At 32.5% G+C, this 13,822-nt stretch overlaps 1 long non-coding RNA gene across 1 annotated transcript; it reads left to right on the forward strand.

The window, feature by feature from the left end:
* The first annotated feature begins 4,490 nt into the window (after positions 1-4,490).
* Positions 4,491-5,980, forward strand: LOC107952868 (uncharacterized). Its single transcript, XR_001698958.2, has 2 exons — positions 4,491-5,004; positions 5,140-5,980. It is a non-coding gene; the product is annotated as an uncharacterized lncRNA (long non-coding RNA).
* The last annotated feature ends 7,842 nt before the right edge of the window (positions 5,981-13,822 follow it).

Genomic DNA, 13,822 nt, shown 5'->3' on the forward strand with positions numbered 1-13,822 from the left:
GAAATAGAAAAATGATTTGAATACCCCATTAACTAGTCGGACTAAGTCGGATATAATTGGCATGCCATAGGATTTGGAAGTGTTCAGGCACTGAGTACCATACTGGTGTGTTTGGTTGGAATCGTATATCCGCCAAAGTCCGAGTCTTGTTAATAGGGGTAAACATGAATATTAAGTAAAATTGAAATAAGAATTAAATTCCCTATTAACTTGTCTGGCTAGTCGGATATAATTGTCATGCCATAGGATTGGAAGAGTACGAGATTTATCGGCTTTACCGATCAGGTACTTTATGTGCCGTATTTTAGGCACTTATGTGCTAGTTATTGTTACCGCTACTGCTACTGTTACCGATTCGGCACTTTGTGTGTCGAATATTGTTACTGTTATCGTTACCGATTCGACACTTTGTGTGTCGAATATTGTTATTGTTACCGTTACCGATTCGGCACTTTGTGTGTCGAATATTGTTATTGTTACCGTCACCGATTCGACACTTTGTGTGTCGAATATTGTTACTATTACCGTTACTGATTCAGCACTTTGTGTGTTGAATATTGTTACTGTTAGTATTACTGTTACTGCTACTGTTACTGATTACTGTTCTGGTACTATGTACTGTTTTAGGCACAATGTGTTGTACTGGTGTGTTTGGGTTGGAATCTGTGTATCCGTCAAAGTCCGGATTGTTAATAGGGTGAATAATTGAAATGAAAAAATTAAATAAATTTGATTGATCGTACTATTAAAAAAAATATGAGAAAGAAATTATGAGTTGAATTCTCAATTGAATTGAAATGTGAGATTTGAAGCTTGAACTTAAGGTTCATGAATTTGCTAAAATATCGAATTATTGATATTGAAATCAGTTGAATAAATGAAATGAGAAAATCGAATGAATTTGATCGATTGAACTATTGAAAGTATGAAAAAAAAGTGGAATTAAGAATTGAAATGTGAATTGAAATTGGGATATGAGATTGAAAGCTTGAACCAAAGGTTCATGAATTGATTAAAGATAGCATAGATGATATATGATGCCATTTGATGAAAGACTAGTGTTGAGATATGAAATTAAAGCATAAATTAACACATATGACTTATGTTGTTACATGTTTGATGTCTATTATTTATTATAGTTTTTATAATTTGAATTATGGTAATACCACTGAGTATAGACATACTCAGCATATGGTTGTATTAATATGATTCAAATTATTTATTATTATTAAATGTTAAATTTAAATTATGTATATAGGTAAGAGAAGTATGAGGTAGTGTTATTGTTGAATTGAATGGAAATTAAATTGAGTTGTGAATGAATTGAAAGTGAAATTGGAATTAGAAAGTAATATATGAAGTACATGATAAAGATTATTAGTGAAATTTGAAACATATTACATGTATTAAAGAAAGAAAAGATATAAACATACAGGTAAGATATAAACATATAGGTTATTAGCACAATGATTAAATTGTAAAGTATGTAAAAGCATTATGCTAAAAGTGTAAAAGTGATATGTGTGCATAATATAATTTGCCCAAGTAGATGAGATTAGATCTACTAAGATATTAGTGGTATACCATTAAGAGACTCTAGCGCATTATCCGATAATAGCACGTTGGTACTCACCAAGTGCTCTCTGATTAACAGTGCACAATAATACACTTCTATATCTGTTCCGTATATCCTAAGTGTTTTGTTTAGTCTATTGGGCCTCTTATAAAAAGGTAAGCAATTTTCCTTATAAGGTATGTTCGCAATATTGAATTAAAAATAAATTGTGAAATGAAAGGATAGGGAATGGATATAAAGGATAAACTAGATAAATATGTGCACAAAGGAGCTATAGAATTATGGAAATAATGAAGTTCATGATCAAAAGAAAATAAGAAAATTTCGAGGACGAATTTTTTTTTAAGGGGGAGAGAAATGTAACACCCTGAAAATTTCTACAATAAGATATTATCCTTAATTTAGTAAAATAAGGAAATAAAGTGACAAGAAGAGGAAAATTGAGTTATGTCATTGGAAAGTATATTATGACATACTGATTCAAGAAAGGACTAAATTGTAAAAGTGAGAAAAGTTTTGTGGCCTAAGAGTAAATACTCAAAATTTAAGGGATTAAAGTGTAAATATGAAAAAGTTGAAGGACTAATAGTGCAAACATTTTAAGGGAGGAATGATCTAGAAACCAAGGAAAATTGATGAATTAGGACCAAATTGAATAGGTGAAGAATTATGAGGGACTAAATTATAATTTTACCAAATTAAGTGATGACTCAAGAATGAAATTTTAAAAGATCACAAAGGGCAAAATGTTCAATTGGAAGAGAGAGAAATCTAGAAAGTAATGATGATGTTGGTGATATTTTATAATTATTTAATTAGATAATTATTATTTATTTAATATTTTAATATGATATTTTATTATTTTATTATTTTATTTAGTCTATATATGTGTGTGTGTGTGGAAAAAAAAAACTCACACACACTCCATCATTGTCCATGCATCCCAAGTTAAGAAGAAGAGAAGAGAAGAAAGAAACTTTTCATTCTTTACAATTTAGTCATTACACTAAAAATTCACCATTTTCACCAAGAAATCAAAATAATTTTCATGGTTACCAAGAGAGAAAATAATAAGGAGACTATGAGAAGCTAGAATATCAAGTTAGATTCAAGAAATAGAAGCTGGAGGAGAGAGAAAATAAACTTCTATTTTGGTAGTTTGTTGATTCGTTACTTTGGTTTTGTGGCATGTATATAGGATATTTGAAGTCGATGAGTTTTAAACTCTTGTTGGAATTGTAATGCGTTTAAAGTTGTTATATAGTGTGAAGTTTCATGTTTTCATGGTAGGTTTATATTATGGATGTGGTGAAGTTATTTGGAAATGTCGCATTAATTTTGTTTTGTGAAATGGTTGGCATTGAGATATAATGTTTGGTTATATGCTTAGTTAAGTTTTGATGAATGGTTGTACTATGGATTATATATGTGCAAATGTTTGGAAATGTTGTATAATTAGTGCAATGATAGAAGGTCATTATGGTTTAGGTTGAACATGATTTCAGTTGCTTTAGAAGTTGGTATAAATGAATGATTTTAGCATATATTATTTGGGACTTAGTTGATGATTGAATGAGGTTAACATGTTGATTATGTTTTGGGTTGAATATTTGTTGTTAATGTTTGAATTGAGGTGCCAATGAGAGTATATTAGTTAGACACTTAGGTTGATTTTGAATTGGTATATTTTTGACATGTTTCGACACATTTTGAATATGTTTGAATGTTGGTTAATGCATGGCTTGGAACCTAAGAAATGGTGTGTGAAATGGCTTGTGTTTGAAGGTATTTTTGCACACACGACCTATGACACGGTTTACCACACGACCGTATGCCTCACATGATTGTATGATACAACCATGTGCTCTGTTTAATTTTGGTGATTTTAGGTCCACATGGTCTCAGAGAATTACATGGTCGTGTGACCCTAAGTTACATGAGCACAAGTTGTTACATGGTTTGACCACACAACCATGTCTTTACTCTACATGGGCTGAGTCCTGTCACACGGCCGTGTAACACCTATTTCTAGTTTTTACCGTATTTTCATATTTTGATTCAATTTAATCCTTGATTGTTTCTCAATCACTTTTAATGCTCTACAGGCTTGATTTAAGTTCCGTTTTGGTTTGAATAATATGTTTATTGAATGAAATTATTGATTATTGATTTAAAAATAAAATTTTGAATTGAAATAAGCTATGTTTATTCTGTTAATTGTTGTAACTTCCCGTAGCTCTAATCTGGTGACGAAGACAGGTGAGGGGTGTTACAACTTCCATCAATCTCCTTTAATGACAACTTTCAATATACTTGATAAAATAAAAAATATTGGTACATATATGTAAAACAAGCTTCAAAGATTCAAAATCTATGAAAAAATTGAAGAAAAATAATATATTATGCTTGAATTTGAAGGAAAATGGTGAAAGAAAATTTCTTTTCTTCCCCTCTTAGTTTTTGTAAAAAGAAAGAAATGGTAAAATATTAAATAATATTAAATAATAAAATATTATTATTTAATAAAAATATTATTTAAAAGTCATCATGAAATCATTGATTTTTTTAAGCAATGGTAAAATTGTCATCAAATCCTTTCCATCAAAATAAAAAATAGAATACTTGCACTTTAATTCTTATATTTTCCCAACTTATTGAATTGAGTCCCTGAACTCGATATCGAAATTTTAACCTAATTGCATACTCCTACTAATAGTTCTTTATGTTTTCATATTTGACAGTTTCCTCTAAAAACAATCGTAATTTCTTATACTATTATTTATTTATAAATCACTTATTTAAGGACTTTTATCATAAATTTTTTTTTTGGTGTTACATGAATACATTTAACTAGAAATGTGATTAGATCAAAATATTGAATCAAGACAAATGCAGTACATCAAAGCCCTAAAAAAAGAAGAGGAGATATTCCCGTAAGTTTCTAAATTTGTATAAAGATGCACACCAAATCTAAATTGGACATTTTTTTGAAAGAATTTCCAGCTGGCATTAATATAAAAGAAGGTAAAAAACAAAATTCAAAGCAAATGCCAGGTGTTTTGCAGTCACCTGATAAAATTAATTATAAAACTAAAAATAAATAAATAATTTTTTTTTTCTCACAGCTTAAACAAATCAGAAAAAAAACCCTCTCAGCATCTAGTGATATTGAAGAGCCAGACCAGAAAAATCCCCATCTTGAAGAAAAGGAAGAACACTGAAAAGCTCAGATTAGGGAAGCCAAAAGGGAGAACAAATCCAAATCCTGCAACCAATATGTTGTGCGACAGCATTCCCACTCCCCATATGCAAGAACAAAAGCAGACCAAGGAAGCAGAAGAAAACAAAACAACTACTCTGCATAGAGATAATACCGATCTTCTTCTATAAGTTGATAAATCTGCCCCGGGCCATCCTCCACCCAAAAGGTATTTTCTTCATAATCCTTACCTGACCTTGCCAAGATTTTAGCAACAATATCCCATTGTCTTGGAGTAAACACAAAGTCACAATATTGAAAAATTTTCTCATGTGTCTAATACTCTGAATAATGGAATTGATAGGAGAGAGATCAAACTAGTTAGACAAGGCCTTTTTAATCACGGTAAGAGAATCCCCTTCCACAACCATCTTATCAAGTCTCAAATGTCGAGCAAAAGCCATGGATTGAAGACAGGCCAACGCCTCTTCAGCAAATGGAGTGAGACATTAACATTAAGGACGACACATGTACCAAAAACAGGTCCTTTCCCATTTCTTATTACAGACCCAGTATTGGATCTGTTGGTATTTTTTACAAAAACTTGCATCAAAATTGACCTTCAGGATAGGACCTTTAGGGGGTTTCCATCAATTCAATGTTTTTCCATAGGAGGATCCATCCTGCTCTGATGCATCGAGAGTTCCAATTAGTACCCCTTGAGAAAAGTAACCAATTCATCCACAATCTGTCTTTTTCCTTCATGTAAGAGTTTATTTCGAGAGAACCATAATGCTAATGTTGTAATTACAAATTTATGTTCTTTTGCCTTCCGTATAAGTCTGGAAGATACTGCCAAAAAGACTATTTACATCAGAGACCTGAGTTGCATCCTAGGCGAAATCCAACTTCCCAAAAACGTTATACACAAATGGACAGGCACAGATAGCGTGGATGACATCCTCCACCCCCACACCACAACGAGAACAAACTAGATTAGAAGCGACCCTTTTAATACAAAGATTATGCGTAGAGGGAATGTGACTTTTGAGAAATATCCAATTAGCAATTTTAATCTTTGAAGGCACCTGTAATTGCCAAATATTATTGTAAAGGGTTTTATCAGTAGGCTGTATTTCTTTACAATTATTACTCTGAAAAAGCATATACCCAGACTTGACAGTATAAAAACCCGTATTATCCCAGCTCCAAACCAGCCCATCATGACTCAGCTCACCTGCAAAAGGAATACAGAGAATATCCTCAGTAGTCTGTCATCAAAGTAGGTACTAATCAAATTATCATCCCATTGTCTTTGATTTGGTAAAATAAGATCAACAACCATTTGTAAACCACTAACTGGAGGTGCTTGGATTTTGCGAGGTTCTGCCCTTGATATCCAGTAATCCTCCCCAATACTCACATTATTCCCAGAATCAATTTACCATTTAAAACCTTTTTCCAAAAGACCCTGAGCACTCCATATGCTACACCAGACTAAGGAAGGTTGATTTCCTAACCTTGCTTTTAAAAAATCAGAATTGCAAAAATATTTAGCACACAACACTCTCGCCATAAGAGAGTTAGGGTTCATCAAAATGCGCCATCCATGCTTAACCAACATAGCAATATTAAACTTTGCAAGGTCTTTAAACCCCGTACCTCCATTGTTCTTCAAAATGCAAAGGTCCCTCCATGAGCACCAGTGCATCCCTCTTCGATCCTTATCCTTTTGCCACCAAAACTTACTAATAATTGATTCCATATTATGACATGAAGATTTGGGCAGTAAAAAACAAGACATGGCATAAATAGGAATAGCCTGTAAAATAGATATAATAAAAGCCTCTTTACCTCCTTATGATAATAGTTTCGAATCCTAACTCACAACACGCTTTTGAATTTTATCCTTAATATCCTAAAGGATCAATCTTTTATTTCTACCAACAAAAGGAGGAAACCCCAAATATTTTCAGGACAAAAGATACTTTGAAGATACAATTCCCTCGCGACCATTTCCTTAGCATTTTCGAAAGTATTACTGCTGAAAAATATGACCAATTTCTCATAATTGATGCCTTGACCCGAACAACTAGCAAACTCATTAATTATTCTTCTGATAGTGCGCACCGGTTCAACCATAGTTTGTCCAAAAATCAAACTATCATCCGTAAAGAATAGGTGAGTCAATGGTGGACCGCCTCTACACGCCTTGATTCCTCTCAAAGTCCCTTCATTATAGGCCCTTTTCAAATAGGGAGGAAAAACCCTCACTACATATAAAAAAAACATGGGGGTTAGAAGGATCCTCTTGGCGAAGGCTTCTAGATGGCCTAAAACAATCACCTTGTTTACCGTTAATGACAGTAGAGTAGCTAACACTTGTAATGCAATTCATAACTCGGGACACCCAATCATCTTAAAAACCCATCTTCTTGAACATTTTCCCAAAAAACCCCACACCACCCTATAATAGGGTTTGCTCATATTAAGCTTCAGAGCAAAAGGGCCTACTTTCTTGGTCCTATTATTTTTCAAACTATGGAACATCTCATAAGCAATAATAATATTATTAGAAATTAATCGCCCCAGGAAAAAAGGAAAAAAGCACTTTGAGCTTCGTCGACACATAAATGTAGAACATTTTGGAAATGGTTTGCAATTGTCTTAGAAACGATTTTATAGATTACATTACACAAACTAATAGGAAGGAAATGAGCCATAGAGTTGGGAGCATTACACTTTGGAATCAATACAATATTTTTAAAATTAATAACATTCATGGGAATTTCATTTTTGAGCAAAGTGTGACAATAGTCTATTATTTCAGACCCAATAATATGCCAAAACTTTTGGAAAAAAAGAGTTGGCATACCATCCTTTCTTGAAGCTTTGGTTGGATGCATTCATTTCGAAGCCATATAGATCTCTTCATCAGTAGAAGGTGATCGTAGCCAGGCATTCATCTCCTTAGTAATACAACAGGACACACTTTTAAGCAAACTATCACAGCTGCCGACACCTTGCGAAGAGAACAATTCAGCAAAATACCTCGTAGCCACACTTTCTAAATCCTCTTCATCATATAAATTCCTACCATCCGGATCCTTTAAAGATTTAATTCTATTAACACGACGCCTCTTGGATGCGAAATTTTGGAAAAAAGACGTATTGCGATCCCCTTCAATCAACAAGTTGACTCTGGCTTTCTGTTCCCAGTATCGCTTCGCCTTATCAGCCTTTCAGTTAATCTTAAGATTAATGACAACAATTTCCATTAAACATGATCATTGGACTGCAACTCATTAAGTTCCTTGAGTCTCCTTTTTAGGCTAGCTTCATTTGTTTTATTTGCATGTTTCAATTATGTTGCCTAAGACCATAATCCATCAACAATAGCTACAAGTTTCTCAAGTACTGACCATACTGGATGACTTCATAATCTTTCCACTTCTTGTTCACATGAATCCTCTATAATCCAATGGGCCTCGAATTTTCATTTCTAAGGGTGATACTCCGCGTGAAAATTCTCTGTGTTAACAAGGACTGGGTAATGATAAAAAATAGAATGTAAACGATTCATCACTGACATTAGGGAATTTTCGTATCCAGTTATCATTGGAAACCTTTTATCCAATATTTCTCTAATATTTGTTTCTTCCAAACGCCCCATTCATAGCCCAAATCATGCAAAAAAACAATTATTGAGGATCGGTAAAAAATTATCCATTTGCAGAATATTTCTCATGCAAAAAACAATCATTACAGAATTTTCATATCCAATTATCATTGGCGTAAAGAATTTCATTAAAGTCGCTAGCCACAAGCCAAGGAATATCGAGGTTGTGGTTCAAATGTTGTAAGAGGTTCCATGAATTGTATCGACGTTGTTCTTCCTAATCACCATAAAACCAAATAAAACTCTACAGCTTTGTATTAGATGTTGAGAAATGTGCCTATATTGTAGTAAACATGTAATTTTTTTTATTTATTTAAATGATTAATAAATAAATAAAGTTAATTTCACATTCCATTATTATATCTTTTGTACTTTCTGTTTTTATATTTTGCATGCATAACGAAATTTTGACAATCAAATATTAGCTCATTGATTGTCTAAAGTTTAAACTAAAGATAAGTAACATTGTAAAGAATGTTTACATTGTGAGTAAGACAACTTACTTCAGTATATAATCTAAATGAGTCTATAATCCCGTAAAAGAATCAAAGTGAGCATTTGATTCAAATACTAAGAAGTATTATTATGTCGTCTACAATTCTAATTGGGGAGATGGCTAATCTTGGCTATCGAAGCTGTTGACTCCACGAGTAGAGACATAGATGTATTCATTGGTAGAATGATACATTGGATTGGACCCAAGATGAATTAATTTTGAACCCATTTGTGAACTAATTCACTTGTGACGTTGTGATTTAACTAAATCCTAAGTTAGTCACTAACCATGCGTATGCAACTCATGTGCTTTGATATAAGTGGAGGCTTATGCTCTAAAGATGATTGAGCACATAGCCGGTATGTTGGGTACATGACTTGTGTATGACACAGATTTACTAGAAATAGTGAAATTCATAGTTCAATTAAAGAGTTAATGATATCCTCTCATTGGCATTGTGTAGATTGATAAATATGGAATGTCACCACATGTTGTTATTTCTCGAACGAGCAATTTATCACAATCATTTGTTGACAGTGACCATATTAATTATTAAGAAGACATAATGGTGACAATGAGATAAAATATGATTGTCTTGAGTGAATGAATTTAACTTAAAGGAATCAAGGATATAACACACATATGACGAGGTTATTGGATAAAGTAGTTGGATAAATTACTTTCGTAAAAAGTATACAATAAGGGGTTTTCAATCATGGTACTTATTGTGGACTGACTCCATGATTAAGTAATTACTAATTATCGGAACGATGCTTCTGGACATAATTGCAATCACTAGAGCCTAACTGTATATGTCCGGTTGGTTTCTTCGCTAGCTCAACAAAAGCTCAATCAGACTACATTTGAATCAGAAGAAAGTTCTACAATTTTGGGAATAATTTAATTGAGTCAATTTATTCGATATGGAATTAAATTAGGTGGTCGTGAGAATTGATCAACTAGAGAATTTGTCTATAGAATTTTCTTGAAAAATTAATTTGGAAAATCTAAGTGATTTTTGAAAAAAATTAATTTAGATAAAGTATAATTGAATTAATCAAATCAATTAAAATTAATATGATATTTTTAGAAGTTCATTTTCAAGTTAGACAATTGGCCCAATGAGTAATTGAACTTGAAAATTAGACCTCAGATCGTAAATTAGGCCTGGGAGCCTAAAATTGAGACCAAGACCCAAAAACTGGTCAAACTGGACCCGTATGTGAAACCGGACCAACAGTCCAACCGGTGGCTGCACTGAACTAGTTGGGTCGTCATTAACCTAGACTGAACTGACAGTAGTCGAACTAGCTCGGGGTGACGTAAGGGTGTCGCACCTGCATCACTAGACACGGTGATGCCAATGGCTGCGACAGCGGTGTCCCGATGGCTGGTGGCGATTGGTTGTCGGTAGTTGAGTAGTGGAAGAGTTACACTCCTATGGAACTCTACCAGATAATTTGATTTCAGATTAACTATTCCAAAAATAATAATATTTTAATAGTTTAATATTAAATTAAATTCAATACTTATCTTAATATTATTTTATTAATTTAATATTAAAGTGATTATCTTAATATTAAATTTAATTTAATGATTATCCTATAGATAATATTTATCTTGATAAATATTATATTAATTTAATATTAAAGTAATTAAGCTTAATCATAGTTGAGCTCTCTAAACACTCCATATATAAAGAGAGAGAGAGCCTTGGTTCATTATTTTCACACACTCTAATTCAAGAAAAAGTTTTAGAGAGAAAATTTTCTGAAGAGATTATTCTAGAAAATTTCTACAAATATTTTTCTGATTTACAAATTGTCCCAAAAGTTTATAGAAATTACAAAATTATCCTATTGGTAATTTTTGTGAAAATTTTGTAATTCGAAGCGAGCTCACACTCGACAGACGTGAGCTTGAGGATAATGAAGAATACTACTCAGTCGAAGAGCTCATCCTAGACAAATTAAAAAGGTACAATTTTTAGTAAGTGTTTATTATCTGCTGCGTTTTCCAAACCCTTTTTTTTTCCAATAATTGGTATCAGAATTAGATTGTGTTCTATCTATAAGTATAAATAGATAATCAAAACAATTTTCTCTTCTTCTTGAATGATTTGATTATGTAGAAAGTGACATTCTTTAGATCTTATCCATGTTTTGAGTTAGATATGAGAATGAATGCAATATTATATATTTTTTATATAATTTTTTTTGCCGAGGCTGTAGCTCTTAGGAAATAGATAATGGACTATTATCTCTATGTAGGGCTATTTTTTTTTAAATTCATATAATTCTTATGAGCCGGAAACGAACATAGGACTTAAATGTAATTTTTCCAAAAGGAGTTCATAACGAGTAAAAGATACGATGACGGTTGAAGACTCAAGGAATGTAATTTTATTTTTCCATTTATTTTCTAGAACTAGAACCATGAAAACCTTAGCTGGCAATTTTATTTTAATTACCTATCCTATCATATATCTGTTTTATAATTGTGTATAATATTATGTAATATTATAATTGTGATATATATATGAGATGATCCACAATTAATCAATTAAAAAATAAGAAGTGTGGTAATAAGAAAATACATGAGTTGTGTTGTATTGTTCGATCACTACTTTAGGTTATTCGATAACTGTGAGAAGTGTGGTAATGAAAAGGTGCATGTCTAGTATTGACTCTGGCTAGGAAATGCTTGGTTTTTAAGCGGTCAAATTTTGACTCACCTCCCTTTCTTGGGACCCTACTTGGTGCATGGTTCTCTTTCACTTTTTCAATTTTTCCCTTAAAAGAAAAACTATGGAGATTCAAAATTATTTGTTTTAAGATTGATTCTTATGAATTAATATTATAAAATTACCATGCATATATTGAAAGCATGTCATTTAGATTAGGTAAGAATGCCACTAGGACTATTGTATGATCATTCTTGAAATTTAGGATAAAAAATACCTTGTATGTTTTTAAAATATTGAGTGGGAGAAGGTCATTGAACAAGACGTACGGCTTCTATTGATGATCCTAAGTGATAGCATGATAAAGTTTCGAGTCGGTTCCTACCTTGGCCGCACCCCAAAGTAAACTTTGTCATATCGATTCACTAGATGAGATTTCCTTTTAAGGACAACTAGTCATGCATGACTTTCAGAGATATTGTCTCAAGATGACTTAAAAATGAAAGCATGTTCATGATGGGTGTTGAGTCAATTGTTACACACTCAAGATCATCTCTTATTAAATAGTTTTCCAAGAAATGATATTTAAGCTAGAGATAATGGCCAAACGTTAAACGATCATTAGTTTGTGTAGAGTCCTAAGAATTAAGATTCACGAACTGATTGGATGTAATCCATATTCTTGCTAATTAATCATGGGACCCTAAGGTGACATGGTTGATGGGTGTAAGAATAATCGTAGCAATAAAAAAATATTTTTTCAAGGTTTTAATACAAGATGCATGCATCATACTGCATTCTAGATATGTTGCTAAATTGAAAAGTATATGCTTAATGCAAAGATAGTAATTAGTGAAATCTTTATTTTTTCAGTTAATATATGTCTCATACTCCTTTTATTAGCATTCTTATCGAGAATAAATTAAATAGGGATAATTTTTTATTATAGAACTTGAACTTGCTGATAGGTCTCAGTTGTAAGAAATACAAATTTGTTCTTGACAAAATGTGCCCTCTTGAAGTTCAACCCAAAGCGAGAAATTGTTGGAGAGATTTTGACTCGATTGCTTGATGTTATATGTTAGCAAGCATGAGTAGTGTGTTGCAGAAGCAAGATTAGAATTGTCATACTGGCAAAGAGATCATGACAAATTTGGGAGATTTGTTTAGAGACCAAGTCACATTGGATCAACAATCTGCTACTACAAATTTGATGAATTCTCAGCAGAAACCCGGTACTCTAGTCAAAGAACATATGCTTAAGCTTATGAAATTCTTTGCAGAAACGGAGGATAATGGGCTACACTAGACATGAACACTCGAATTGAAATAGTGTTTAAATCCTTAACGAAAGAGTTTGCTGGTTTTAGGGCTGGTTACAACTTGTGGAACAAGACGCTTAACTTGACTCAGCTCATAAAGGAATTACAATCCTATGAGTTGATACTGAATGATGGTAAGCCGATTCTAGAGAAACCTGAGGCAACTTAGCTGTAGGCCCCTCATCCTCTAATAGGAAATAGAAAGCTAAGGGAAATAAAAAACCTACTAAGTCTTTGGTTTCACCTTGTATGGATAGGAATAAGGTTAATAAGTCAAAAGATCCTAAAAAGATCAAATGTTTTTTCTAGAACAGAAAAGGGCATTTCAAATCAAACTGGAAGGAGTATTTGGATTACCTAGCCAAAAAGAGAAAATGTATGGAACTCTTTGTGGTTGAAGCTTGCTTAGTGGAAGAATCAATTGACAACTAGGTTGTTAATTCTGGAGCCACTAACCATGTGTGTGTTTCTTTACAGGGGTTTAGCAAAATGAGAAGTCTGTGTGACAGGAGCCTCTCATTGTGGATAAAAGATGGGAGCTTTATTCATTTGAAGCAATGGGTGAAGTTATTTTACACTTTGATAATTTTAGGAAGATTGTTTTAGAGAACGTGCTTTATGAAAGAACGTGTTTTATGTACCTCATTTTAAGAGGAATTTAATTTCTATAGCATGTTTATTTTATAACGATTATACCGTGATATTCAATAAAGAGATTGCTATTCACAAAAATCGTCCTTTAATCTATAACGGATGGATAGAAAACAATCTCTACTTTATCAAACTAAATAACTACTCAATGCTTCAAACTAAAATAGTGAATTAAAAGCTTAAAACTTCTCACTATAATGAGGGGTACCTATGGCA

Source organism: Gossypium hirsutum, chromosome A07 (assembly GCF_007990345.1).
Source record: "Gossypium hirsutum isolate 1008001.06 chromosome A07, Gossypium_hirsutum_v2.1, whole genome shotgun sequence".
Taxonomy (NCBI): Eukaryota; Viridiplantae; Streptophyta; class Magnoliopsida; order Malvales; family Malvaceae; genus Gossypium; species Gossypium hirsutum.